The sequence below is a fragment of the Homalodisca vitripennis genome, unplaced genomic scaffold (assembly GCF_021130785.1).
Source record: "Homalodisca vitripennis isolate AUS2020 unplaced genomic scaffold, UT_GWSS_2.1 ScUCBcl_608;HRSCAF=2996, whole genome shotgun sequence".
Lineage (NCBI taxonomy): Eukaryota > Metazoa > Arthropoda > Insecta > Hemiptera > Cicadellidae > Homalodisca > Homalodisca vitripennis.
The window spans coordinates 26,902-41,043 of NW_025776810.1; positions in this window are offsets into that span (position 1 = coordinate 26,902).

The following is a 14,142-nucleotide window of genomic DNA, read 5'->3' on the forward strand; positions in this document are numbered from 1 at the left end:
TTATTTATATAGATTACTAAGCGATCAACTACAACTACCTTCATGAATGGGTTCTAAAATAATTCAATTTTGAAAACTCTTTGAGCAATTGGATTTTTTTTTACATTACTAAATATTAATAAAAACAATACTTTTCCAAATGGTTAATTTTTTGGACGAGGCCTTTCGAAACCAAAGGTTTAACCATCGTTTGTGGAGTCGGCTGATGATTAATAATTTTATCATAATTATTTATTATACATATCATAATTAGGCCTAACCAGAGTGGTACTCGGTGAAGTAAATATTAACTGTCAAGTCTTTGTTTAAAAACGTTGGTGAATATTTTGCAGTATTTACCAATAAAATTACTTGCCTATTTATTTTCACAGCAACCGTTTTATAAGAACAAGGCAACATTGCAGATTTATTCTACATCACTGCTTCAGTTTGCTTACAACTCATCCATATAGAGAAACAAATGGTTTTTGACGATCATAGCACAATCATATGCTTCAACATTGAATGTTTATAAATAAACCTTGACCACCATAACTGTATATTAAAGCAAGTATATTTTAATACTTTGGTTCGTTTAACTCATTTGTCAATCGACTAACCAGCTCTTGTAGGTAGGAGGTAGCCTACAAATAGCTGCCGACACGACAGACATGTCCGATGCATTGAAAATCAACGATTGTCCTCCAGGATCCTTCGCCTCTTCCTTACGACCCGTTGGCTACAGAGAAATGACACAGGAGAGCAGTCCACGGAGGAGTTCCGCCAGGTCCAGTAAAAAGGAAAAAACGTCCAAAAGTGCCGAACGTAATGAGATCCTCCGTGGTCCAGCCCGACATGGAGATCCTGCCGCCATTTTCTTCTCTTGCAAGTGATGAAACCATTAATCAGAAACTTGCCCGAGTTATCGAAAAATTCAACAACATCGATCTGGCTGAAGAACTTACACCACCACCAGAGCGGAAGATGACAAATAAACAACCGCAGTAGAAGCTTCTGGCGTGACCATTAATCACGTTTGTATTTAAGTATAATCATGTTTCATTATTAAATTATTAAACCCATATGTTGTGGTACACAAAGGTCATACATTCATTTAAAAATATTATATCGCCTAGGAATAAGTTTATGTACCGAGTTGAAGAAAACCACTACCATTCACAGTATCAATCGAGGATGCCTATCCAGAAAGACTTTCGGCCGGGCCCCGCGTATCCCCCACCCCGCTTTCCCATCACACCGCTTCACTACCCCCCCCCCTTTTATCCCATTGACAACATCTAATTATTTTGTTAATAATAGTAATATTCAGTAGTAAGTTACAGTTATTCTATTGAGTTATCTCATCCGTCGACACGGTCCCCAGTCCGGGCCCCCGAGGGCCCGGGCCCCAAGTAATATTTATACCGATTGGACAAAACACATGGGGTTGTATATAACTGAGGCCGTAGCAATAAATACTCGATTTGCAAAGTTTACTTATAAGATTAATTGTGGCAATTAAAACCTACAAGCACCACTTCTAGCTATATGTTAAAAATAAGATAATGCCTTGCCACGTAGCTGCCAAAATAGAGAAATAATGAACTTAAATGATATCTTGGGGTGGGCCTAATAATTCCAATGTTCTACAGAATTTTGCCTACGAACCTAATAATTCCAAAAAACTTTAAAATTGATTTCCCTTCACGTCTATGTCGACTCACACGCGCGGCGTCAGCATCTTGGCTTGACATTGCAGTTGTAACCGGAAAAAGTGAAGATTAGTAGACTAGAAGTCTAAAACATGAATACTGGAAGTTCTCTAAGTTGTGCTCATAGTAAAAAGAGCACTCGTAAAATTGGCTAAAATAAGATCACGACGGTATTAGCCATTTATCGCGACAACTTTTAATCACGACAACTTAGTCTCGTCAGAAGGACATCACCACAACTAATATCTGTTTTAACATTCCAAATAAAACGCCCTTAAAGGTAAGTTACTTTAATACTTACAGTAAATTTTACTTTACACCACATTTAAATTATACTCGTATGTCTCGCACGAAAGGAGTAATTTTAATACTAAAATATAAATTATTGTACTTACGGACAAGGCGCGCGAGATGTTGTTTGGCGGCCAGATGTCAATTAGGTTATTAATCCACCAAAAATTTAGGTCCAAGAACATCAGATTAAACTTATGCTAATCATTAAGTAACAGAGTTGCGAAATATGTGTTATATGAAATAAAACTAAAAAACTGTACAAATTCTGTCTGAAAAATCTGTCTGAGTATGGGCTTGTGTCTATCACTCTTAGTTCAACACCGTAGGCCTAATAACAGTTGTACCTTTCCAGTGGATCATCGACCTTAGAGATTTTAAGTAAGAGATTTATAAAAGAACATTGTTGGAATAACTAGATAAATAGTAGCTACCTTTGCGATTTGATTTAACAACTGCGACTTAACGAGATTTTCTAGTGTCACGATTGTAAAAGATTTTACCAACTGCGAGATAATGGTTTGGGAAACTGTTGACAATTCCCGCCGTCAAAATTTTAATTTTCAAATTATTTATGCATAAAAACTCTCAATAAATATATTTATTTAATTTACGATCTGGTACTCGTTTTCCGCCATATAGCCTAACTGTTATTTATAGCAGCTATTGGAAATTATGTTTCATGAAAACTAACATTAGCATTTTGAGATTCTGTCTTCTCGAATCTTGCATATTTAAATACTTGCTCATCACGTCATGGCGATTACTCTGTGAAATTAATTTACAATTTACTGACGGACTATGAAACAAAAAAATGGAATTTAGTTATGATTTCCAACCTAGTAACCCTTAGTAGGAACTAATAAAATAGAATTTGTTTTAAGTGAGTAATTTATTTCAACATTTCATCCTCGTGTGTTCTAGGCATTATTTATGGCGCAATAGAGCAAACCAATATTCAAAAATTGTCAGATAGTATGCAAATAATTATTTGAAAACATTTTTATATCGACTACATGTAAATACCATATTTGTGTTATTACAAAGATAGTTGAAAATATTTACAGTTTATACATTTCATAGAACATATTATCGAACATTGTTTTATAGGAACTGGATCACACTTCAGTCATTTCTTTCACTATAAATTGACACTGGGGCTATACATGTCACTGGATATTTCTTTAATTTAAATGACTAAACACATGGGGTTGGAGATCTCTGAGATCGTAGTAATACATACTCCATGTAGCAAGGTTGAATTGTAAGTTTTAAACTATATCACACAGAACTTATGCATCACTTTTAGGCGTTAAAATAAAAGTATACCACGTTGCTGCCAAAATAGAGTAGTAATTAATTAAAATTATATATCGGGGGCGGGCCTGATGGCTCCAATGTTTTTTGGAATTTTGCTCACAAACTTTAATCACTTAATAAAACTTTAGAATGACTTTCCTTCACGCTGATATCGACTCACACACCGCGGCGTCATATGTTAACTCGACATTGTAGCTGTAGGCACAAAAAGGAAGTTTGAATCACAGTATTCCTCAAAGAAAAATCATTCTAGGAATCAAGAACTCGCCTAAAACAAAGTCGAGACGGGATTAGCCACTTATTGAGACATCTTAACAAGATGGTTTCGTCAGAAGGAGGTTACCACAACTAAATCTGTATTAATCTGGCAAATAAAACATCGTCACAGGTAAGTTACTATTTACAAACTTAATCTATAATAGATTCAAAATAAATGTCTCGCGTGAAAGAGCTAATTTATAATTCGAAAAATGTACATTTTACTCACGGATAAGGCACGCGAGGTGGTAATCAATGAGCTGTCGGAAGGTTACAAAGTTCACGCAAAAAAATTACCACGCGTGTAATTAGATTATTATTACGGCAACAATTTAGTTCCAAGGAAATCGGGGAAAAATAATAGTCTACTAACCAGTAATAAGTAAAAGGGTAGCGAAAATATATATTATATATAATAAAACTAAATAACTGTACAATATTGCATCATAAATTCTTACAATAAGGAGGCTACACCCTTCTTTATTTCAAAGAGCCGCGGGTAACTGCTAGATTCTTCAATACAAATATTTACATTGCTTTATTTCTAGTGGATTGCAAGGTAGGAGTCGTCACACCACGTGACAGGTTTCGCTGGGGTTTAATGAAACATTTCAAGCCTATAGCTCATATCATTATTGTTTTTACATCTTCAGGCAAACAAAAGAAAACTTGCCAGCCTACTATACTGAGAGAGACTTCAACGAGACTATGCCAAATTCCATGGTTGAACATGAAACTCGATCTTGTCTACGTAGAAATGAAGTTTCACGCTAAAGTTCAAGTCTACAGATCTTTTTCGAGTTATCCTATCACACGATACATTCACATTCTAGTTCATTAATTTTTTAAGTTCTAAGCTTCTAGTTCATTAAGCTTAGGACAAGAAGCTTATAAATTGCACTTGGTCCTGTAAGAACCTTAGCACTGCTTCCGGAGTGACAGAATATTCAGGATGGGTAAGGTTAGGAAGTAGGGGCCGCCTCCTATAGAGATCCATGAGGAAGAATTAGGGCACTAAATCTCAAAGTTATGTCTCCCCAGAAGAAGGGGAGGCCAGCTCTGAACCAGCCTCTCCAGTCAAAGTAGGCAGGGGGTGGTACACCCCTGTTGAGGCTAGCAAGAACCTCTGAGGTTAGGGAACAAACCCCACCAACTCCAACAGTCATCTCCCACAGTAAACTAGACCTATCGAATTGCCCATGAACCCCAGAAGGTTGCCCAGATTGAAGTGACACATCGGTTTCTGCTGTGCCCAGTGGTGGGTTCAACTGGAAGGTATAAACTAGCCAGAAGTGATCCCTGCAGGGTTTAGTTCATTAAATTGCGTTTATGTTAAATATAATATGACAGTAATATAAGTCTACACACCAAGTCATAATAAAATTATGTTAAATTTGTTGGAATAATTAGGCTACATGTCACAACTCTTCTAAGTATATTGAGTTGGTTATAAACATTTTTACTTATATGGGAATTTTCTCCTTGCCATCATGGTTGTCCATAAGATCAATGTAAAAATATTCGCTAACGCTCAGCCAACTCCCACGTAGTGACATTCATCGTAATCGAACTCAGTGTTCCTCATATGGAAATCTTCATGAGTAAGTTCAAGTCCATTGGGTCTGGTCTTTTTCGAGATACCGTGAGGCAGACAGATAGCCAGAAATGGCATTTTTCCAGCCCCACGAGTATAGGCTTCGCTAAAGCTCAGCCAATACATGTGAGAGAATCATAACCTATTTAAACTGACTACCGATAAAATTCTATCAATGGAGACTCCACTCATTTTCCTCATTCATTAAAATCCGAAATGGACACGTCATGGATTGATTTCAAGGCCGACCTGACGGACTTTCCTCAGACGGATCATTCTCGTAGACGAGGAAAAACTGCGAAACAAGTAAGTGATAAAATGTATCTTATTGGTTCTTTAATTCTTTTATATAGGTTATGAATCATTACACAAGATAACAAAAAGACCTTTATTATACGCTCTTGGTACTACATTTACTTTTTAAAATAAACACTTATTATTTGGTGTGAGAGAAATTGTAAGTTTACCTGTTACAAGATATTTTTTAATAAGATAAGTAACCATCATGTTTTATTGAAAATGTATGAATATAAATGGAAAAGTAGAACCGTCAGTATCTATTAGAAATGTGCTTTATTAATTTTTTTTTATAACAATTGTTTAATAATACCTTTTTAACAAAAATTACAACTAATGTAAAAGGTAACAATTTATAAATATCAGTAAGTTTTAGGTAAGTTATATTATTATTATTATTATTATTTATTCGGAACTAGAGTACTCCAAGGCAGTGCCTGTTTGGAGGTACTTTCACCACTAGAAATCCTGTAATATTATGGCAAAACAGAGTATAAATATATATACACATACATACACATATATATATAAGTAGATAGTAATATGGCGGTTCTAGCTCACTTTTGGGACAGACAGAAAATCAAGAGAAAATACTGTTTAAAGGACAATAAACGAATCTGTAAAATCAAACAGTAAGGCGGTTCTAGCTCACTTTTGGGACAGTCAGAAATCAACGTAAAATACTGTTTAAAGGACAATAAACTAATCTGTAACTCACGAATGAAAAATTAACCGAATCTATAGCTGTTTTTACTGTTCATTGTAGGCTTCTAATTTCTTAAGCTGTTTTAATGAAAAAATCCAGAAATCTTCGAAATCTTTATTCCACGAAGTTAATTGTAACACAGTCTTTATCTTTAATAGTCTTCTTTCCAGTAACAACCAAGTGTAATTTTTCATTTTTGTTTTAATTCTTTAATCTTTTTTTCATCCAAAACAGTCAAAAATCTGTTCGGTAAGTGTACTTTATAATCTTCCAACTCGGCAATTATTGTAAGCCCGAATTTATCTTTCATTTTATCCAATGTCACAAATTTTATACTTCTTATTTTCTTCTAAATCAATCAATTTCTTATATTCTTTGAACTTTAAATCACCAACCTCATTTAATTCCTTTTAGTAGCTCCATTTACATAAGAAAAAAATATTGAAAAAATAGTAATTATAGAATTTAAATTATCTCCTACAAACCAATATAGTAATAAAAGTACTATTTTGTCCTATAACTATACTATTTTTTCAATAATTTTAAGTCTTAGTTTACAGATTTTTCTATAATAAAATAGAAGAATCTACAGCTGTTTTACTACAATTTGTGCTGATTTGTGTCAAATTCTAGTAAAATTCTCCACTTTTCAAAGTCTGAGTTATACAAATTTTCCCTATATAAATAGAAGAATCTAACGCTGTTCAACCATAAATTGTGCTGATTTTTATCAAATTTAGATAAAAATCCAAAGAAATCTACTGAATTATTGCTATTTTTCAGCTTAATAAAAAGATATTTTACTAAATAGTAAAACTTGGCAGGATTCAAATTTTCCCTATTTAAATGGAGAGGAAAAAGATATCCTGCCCGTACTGCAAAAAGATGTTTTCGAACATCATTTTACCCGACATTATAAGTCGAAAAATCATTTGAAGAACAAGAAATTTATAATAAAGAACTAAATTATTTGAGGACTTGGGCTAAAGAGAATCAAATTGCCGATCACCAAAACATGTACAATATAGAAAAATTGCGTGAACTAAAGAAAAATTTTAAGGAAAGTAAAAAAGATCTCAATCTATTTAAAGATGAAAAAATTCAATCAATCGCTGAGAAATTGTCCATTGAAACAAACGATAAAACTAAGTCTGAAATGATCGAAGAAATTGACAAAACTCTTAATGAGAAACCTGAAAATATCATTGATGTAGAAGTTTTATCCTCAATACACGGTCTTCTTTCAAGCAATACATTTTAACCAAATTTAAACGATAATTCCATGTCAATTTACAAATATCTTTCTATTTTGCGCCCAGAAATTAAAAAGTTTAATCGAAAAATTTCAAGAAACTGTGAAAAATAGTAAAGGATATCTCTCTTTAGAATGCGAATACGAACGAACTTTAGTGAACGGTGAAAACACAAACTTGTCCAATGTACTTTACTATAAAAGCAGACGAGATCTTTGATGTAAACGACTTTATTACTAAGCAATTTAATAAATTAACACATCGAGAACAGACAAATCATCCAAATAAGGGTTCTGGATGGACATTTAAAAGCTGCAAACAAACTAGTTTTGAGCCTTAATAAACACGAAATAATGAACGCAGGATCATATATCGATTTGCCAAAGAAAATCAAAGATAAGAAAGCTTGTGTAAATATCAAAAATAAAGATGATTTCTGTTTTGTTTATTCTATCCGATGCGCTATTGAAAAACCCGAAAAGAATGCTGACAGAGCAAAAGCAATACGAGAAATTTGTAAATGACGAGATATTTTCAGGTTTTCGAGTATCCAATGTCCTTAAAAGATATACAATTATTTGAAAAAACGAAGTCACAATTCCAAGTACAAATATCCAAAAATGTCTATAAATATCTACAGTTATGATGAGAAAACTCAATATTGTTCCATTACAAATTTCTGAAAAATACGACGCTGAGTTAAACATTGACTTATTGTATGTTAAACAAGAAGACAAATCTCATTATGTTTTGATAACAGATTTAAATAAGCTCGTTTTCTCTCAGTTATCTAAGCATGAACACAAAAAATTTCTATGCAGAAGATGTTTAAGCCATTTCTACAAATCTGGAGATTTTAACAGACCATTTAGAAATTTGTAAAAATCACGAAGTTTGTAAGCCAATTATGCCGTTTCCAGGTCAAACAACAACATTTATTAATTATCAAAAGAAATTTTTTCCTCATCCTTACGTTATTTATATGGATTTTGAAAGCATATTAGAGAAGATTCCCACATGCAAAAACAATCACAAAGATCGATTACAACCAAGATTCAGAAGCACATTCCTTATGGTTTTACTCTATATTTAGTTTCGAACGTGACCAAGCGCATGTACAAACCGATATGTTATCGAGCCAAAAATGAAGAAGATTTGCCGAATGTTCCTAAACAATTGTTTGAAAGAGTTCAATAAATTATCGAAATACATAGCTAAAAATAAATATAATTCTAAGAACAAAAAAACCTATGAAATTAACTGAAGAAGAAGAAATTTCGTATCAAAATTCAAACGTTTGTCATATCTGTGAATGGTCTGCTTATGATGTTGGGTCAATTCAGTATGGTTTTACTCCTGATAGTTGGAAAGATAAGAGTTATAATAAAGTGAGAGATCATTGTCATTTAACCGGCAAGTTTCGAGGCGCAGCTCATGCATGTTGCAATCTGAATTTGAAATTTCCACAAAAATATTCCAGTTTTCTGTCACAATATGAGTAACTACGATACTCATTTGTACATAAAAGAATTGGCTAAACAATATGGTAATGTTGATTTGATCGCAAACACCGATGAAAAATACATAAATTATTCAGTAAATTCAGGATATGGGTATGAGTTTGAAGATGATTAAACCAAGAAAGTTCATCAAGTTTTTCTTTCGTAGATACGTTCAGATTTATGGCATCGTCTATAGAAAAAGTTAGCTAAAAACCTCAAAAAAGATGATTTTTCAAACATACAAATCATTTTATACAAGATGGTCTGAACGCAATTCTAGATAGACAACCAAATGACGAAGAAGAAATCTTTAAAATTCTATCTGGAAAAGGGCATATTTCCTTACGAATTTATCGACAGTATTGAAAAACTTGATTACACAGAAGAATTGAGAATTCAAGGATTTCTATTCACTTTTGACAGACGAGAGCATATCTGAGAAAGATTTTCAAACACTACTTAAATGTATGGAACAAATTAAAAGTAAAAAAATCTAGGAAATTACTCCGATCTCTATAACATTCAAGATGTTCTATTGCTCGCTGATATCTTTGAAAATTTTAGGAATATTTGTTTGAAATTGCTATAAACTTGATCCAGCACACTATCTAACAGCTCCCAGTCTTGCATGGGATGCTATGTTAAAATTAACGAAGATAGAATTACAATTAATTAGTGATTATAATATGTATTTGATGATCGAAAAAGGTATTCGCGGAGGCATTTCTCAGTGTATTAAACGATATGTGAAAGCAAATAACAAATATTTAAAAGATTTTGATAAGACAAAGCCCGAAAAACTATTTGTTGTACGTCGATGCAAACAACCTTTATGGGTATGGACTTATGCAAAATTTACCATATAAACGAAATCAAGTGGATGTATCCTAAAACGTATACAACAGCAGAATGGAAAGAAACAATTTTGGAACTCACTGGCGACGAAGATTATGGATATATTTTAGAAGTTGATCTTGAATATCCAACAAATTTGCATGAACATCACAAAGATTTACCTCTTGCTCCAGAACATTATAACAACAAACTTTGCACAACTCTTTTAAACAAAACAGAATATGTTGTTCATTCTAGAAATTTGAAATTCTATCTAGAACAAGGTATGATTTTAAAACATGTGAATAGGGTTATTGCGTTTGATCAGAAACCTTTCATGAAAGAATATATCGATTTTAAAGTAAAAAGTAAAGTAAAGAATGTCTTATTTTACCAGGCGAAGTTAGGGCTAAGAAGCCCTCTCTAACACTTTAACCTGGATTTAAATTTAATTTAATTTAATACTAGTATTAAATTTTAATACTAGTATGAGAACCAAGGCTACAAGCGACTTTGAAAGGACTTTTATAAGCTGATGAACAACTCAGTTTTTGGAAAAAAGTATGGAAAATGTGTGAAATAGATGTGATATCTAGACTAGGAAATGAAGAATTTTCAATGAAACAAGCTAAGAAAACAAATTTCAAATGTTTCAATATCTTTGACGAACAACTGTATAGCGAGTCACATGTACAAACAAAAGGTTTAATTTAACAAACCGATTTACATAGGATTTTCAGTTCTCGACCTCTCAAAATTGCTAATGTACGAGTTTTATTACAACAAATTAAAAGAAGTTTGATCCAGATTTGAATCTGTGTTACATGGATACAGACAGTTATTTCCTAGAATTGAAACGAGATCCCTTTAAAATTATTAAAGAAAATATATAGATGACTTTGATACAAGTGATTATCCAAAAGATCATGAATGTTTCACTACTAAAAAATAAGAAGGTAATAGGGAAATTCAAAGATGAGTTAAATAGCGAAGTTTTAGAAGAATTTTTGTGGTTTAAGGTCTAAGATGTACTCGTACAAATATTAGATAAAAACCCAGTTAGGTGTAAAGGAATTAAGAGAAGCGTTGTAAATAAAACAATAAATATCGAAAACTTGAAGAGATGTTTGTTCGAAGATAAAGAAGAATTTAGGGAGATGACAGTAATCAAAAGCTATAAACATGATTTGTATACCATCACCATAAACAAGTTGGCACTGAACGCTAAAGATGATAAGAGAAATGTCCTAGAAAATAAGATCGATACAGTACCTTATGGCTATAAAAATGAAGCAAAATCTGATATATTAGATGAGTTAAATAACTTGGAAACTTTGACATGTAAATGGAAGATGATTTTGATTCACTGCCACAAATGCAAGAAAAAAACGAAAAATATAGATTCTAAAATCGTTCAAACTCAAAACGGATTGTATAGAATTGCTGCAAAATGTTCAAAATGTAAGACAAACAAGAGTAAGTTTATAAAGAATCCAAATCCAAAACCTGTTAAGCAAGAATTGAAGACTAAAGATGAGATAGAGATTGAAGCTCGAGAAATTCATGCACCAGTACGAAAAAAGTTTAAAAAGAGAAAAAATTATTAAACATTAGGAATTGACGATTTATGGGCAGCAGATTTAATTATAATGTCTAACTATTCAGATCAAAATGATGGATTTAAGTATATGTTAAATGTTATTGATACTTTCTCAAAATATGCTTGGTCAAGAGCTATCAAAAGAAAAACGGCAAGGATATTTCAAAAGCTTTCGAAGATATAGTAAAAGATGCTATAAAGAATCGGGCATAAACCTCCGAATCTTCTTCATACAGATAAGGGTTTAGAGTTTCAAAAATAAAGAATTTAACGATGTTTTGAGAAAATACAACATTAAGATTTATCATACTGAAAAACGAAGAGAAATCAAGTATCGTAGAGAGATATAACAGAAACTCAAAATGAGGAGAATGAAAGTAATTTTTGAGATTAATAAAAACTTTAAATGGATCGATATTCTTCAAAAAATCGTAAACAATTATAACGATACAGTTCACAGCACAATCAAAATGAAGCCCAAAGACGTAGATAAGGATGCAGAAAAGGAGTTATTAGAGACCGTTTTCAAGTATGTTCCACCAGAAAATTCACACGAAAACTAAATTTAAAATCAATGATCATGTAAGAATTGTTAGTAAAAAAACAACATTTTCGAACAAATATAAGAACAATTGGTCAAGATAAATCTTTGTGATTTATCAAATTAATAACACAGATCCTGTAACTTATAGTATAAAAGATTTAAACAAACGAAGAAATAACTGGAAGTTTTTACGAATATGAATTGAGAAAGTCAAAGCTATAATTTTTTCTATATAAATGGAGGCTCAAAAGAAATGTATAAAGTGTCAAGAATTTAAAGATTTGTCGAAGTTTTCTCAAGATAAAAGAAGCAAAGGTGGATTATACTATTATTGTAAGGATTGTCATAGTAAATATGAGAGTGAAATTATACGAAAAAATAGAAAAATTAACTTTAGAAGAGAAAGAATGTTGCGTTTGTAAAGAAATTAAGGATATTTCCAAAATTTTACGATTGGCATTATAGTAAAGATAAAAAACAAGCTTTTTGTAAAGATTGTGCTAAAAAGAATTAAACGAGAAAGTCAAAAGAAACCGACTCTTTGCGAGTGTGGACGAATCATTCAATGGTTACCTAGTTATGCTAAACATTTACAAACCAAATATCATAATTCGAGAGTTTAACATTTTCATCGTGCAATTTAGATATTCTATAAATCAGTCGAGATTCTGACATATTTGTAGTAAAATGATTTCCGTTGTATTAAAAAATTCAAAGATTCTTTCATTTGGTTATACAGATTGATAGAATTTGGTTCGTCATCAATGAACAAAATCTCTAATTCAGGATAATTTATTTTTAGATGTTTTAATCTTTTCGGTATTTCTCTCTTTTGAGCTCTGATAAACGTAATAAGGATATTCCCACATGTGATTCTTCTAATTAACACAAAAAACATGGTGTTTTTTCTTATCAAAATCTTTACAAACAAGGTCTGGTTTCATCAAGTCAATTTTTACACTTTGTTTTTTGCGATTATTTCCGTTTTGATTTCATCTTTAATTTGCAAGTGTTTTACTTCATCCTCTAAATATTTAATCTTGTTTTCAAGTTTGTACTCACCAAGTTTTCTAATATAGAGGGCAAAACTTCTTTTGTAACCCAAGTTTTGAAGATTTTTGCCTCTTTTTTATGTGATCTCAAAATTAAAGAATAAAGTCCTGATTCATTGATGAAAATAGTATTTTTTTGAAAGTTAGAAGGTAGGGCAATCGAATGACCCACCTTATTTATTTCAGAATATGATAATTTATCATCATTATCAACATGCTCTCTAACTGCTTGTTTCGTATTTTCATATTCTAGAATTTCTAACATCTTTAGCTTTAAACCAAAATTCGTTATTTTTATCCACAATCGTAAAAATATGTTTGTTTTCAAATCTAAGTTGATTATTGAGCAGATCCACAACAGACTCCATTTAGATAGAAAAAATTTAACTAGTAATTTTTAATTTGAGAATAAAGCCCAGATTCATTAATGAAAAACAGTGTTTTTTTGAAAGTTTGAAGGCGGGGGCGAATCACCCTACCTTCAGAATGTATGTTTTTCGAAGCTTTTTTTATATTTTGGGGTCCATTTTAATCCTTTTTCAATCTTAAATATATTGTTGTTTTACTCTCATTATTTAATAAATTTCCCTCAGAGTCTTGTATAGTTAGAACGATTTTTTGAATTCTTTTAATATTTTTTCTAATTGGAATATAATCGATTTCATTCGGTTTTTTCACTGATTTTTGATCCATAAGCAACATTTGGGAAAAAAGTGTACAAAAATTTCAGATTCTTTGTGAAGATGTTCGGTATGATTTTCAAAACTAGGTTCAACGAGATTGCAGTGCACTTCAATTACATCGAAAGGTCTAAATTTTGGCGTTTTATTTCCTAAATATACCTGATTTGGCTCAATAGTTTCTTGAACAAACCTAATAAATCTACAATAATTGCTGAAAACATTATTCTTACTGGTTGATTTTATTTGAATTTTATTAGAGAGATAATTTTTTTGCATTTCAAACTTGTTTTCGTCAAAGCTTAAAGATTTATCTGATTGTTTGAATGTTTTCAGATAATTTTTAAGGGAATTTTTAATTTGATCGAAAGTATAATATCCTTTGTTTAAAACCATAATATTTTGTTATGTTCTTCTCACTAAATCCTATACAATAAGGAGAACTTTCACTAATATTTATTACAAAATTGTCAGAATAAAAACCGCTTAAACCGATAAAATAATTTGATTTCTTCCTCTA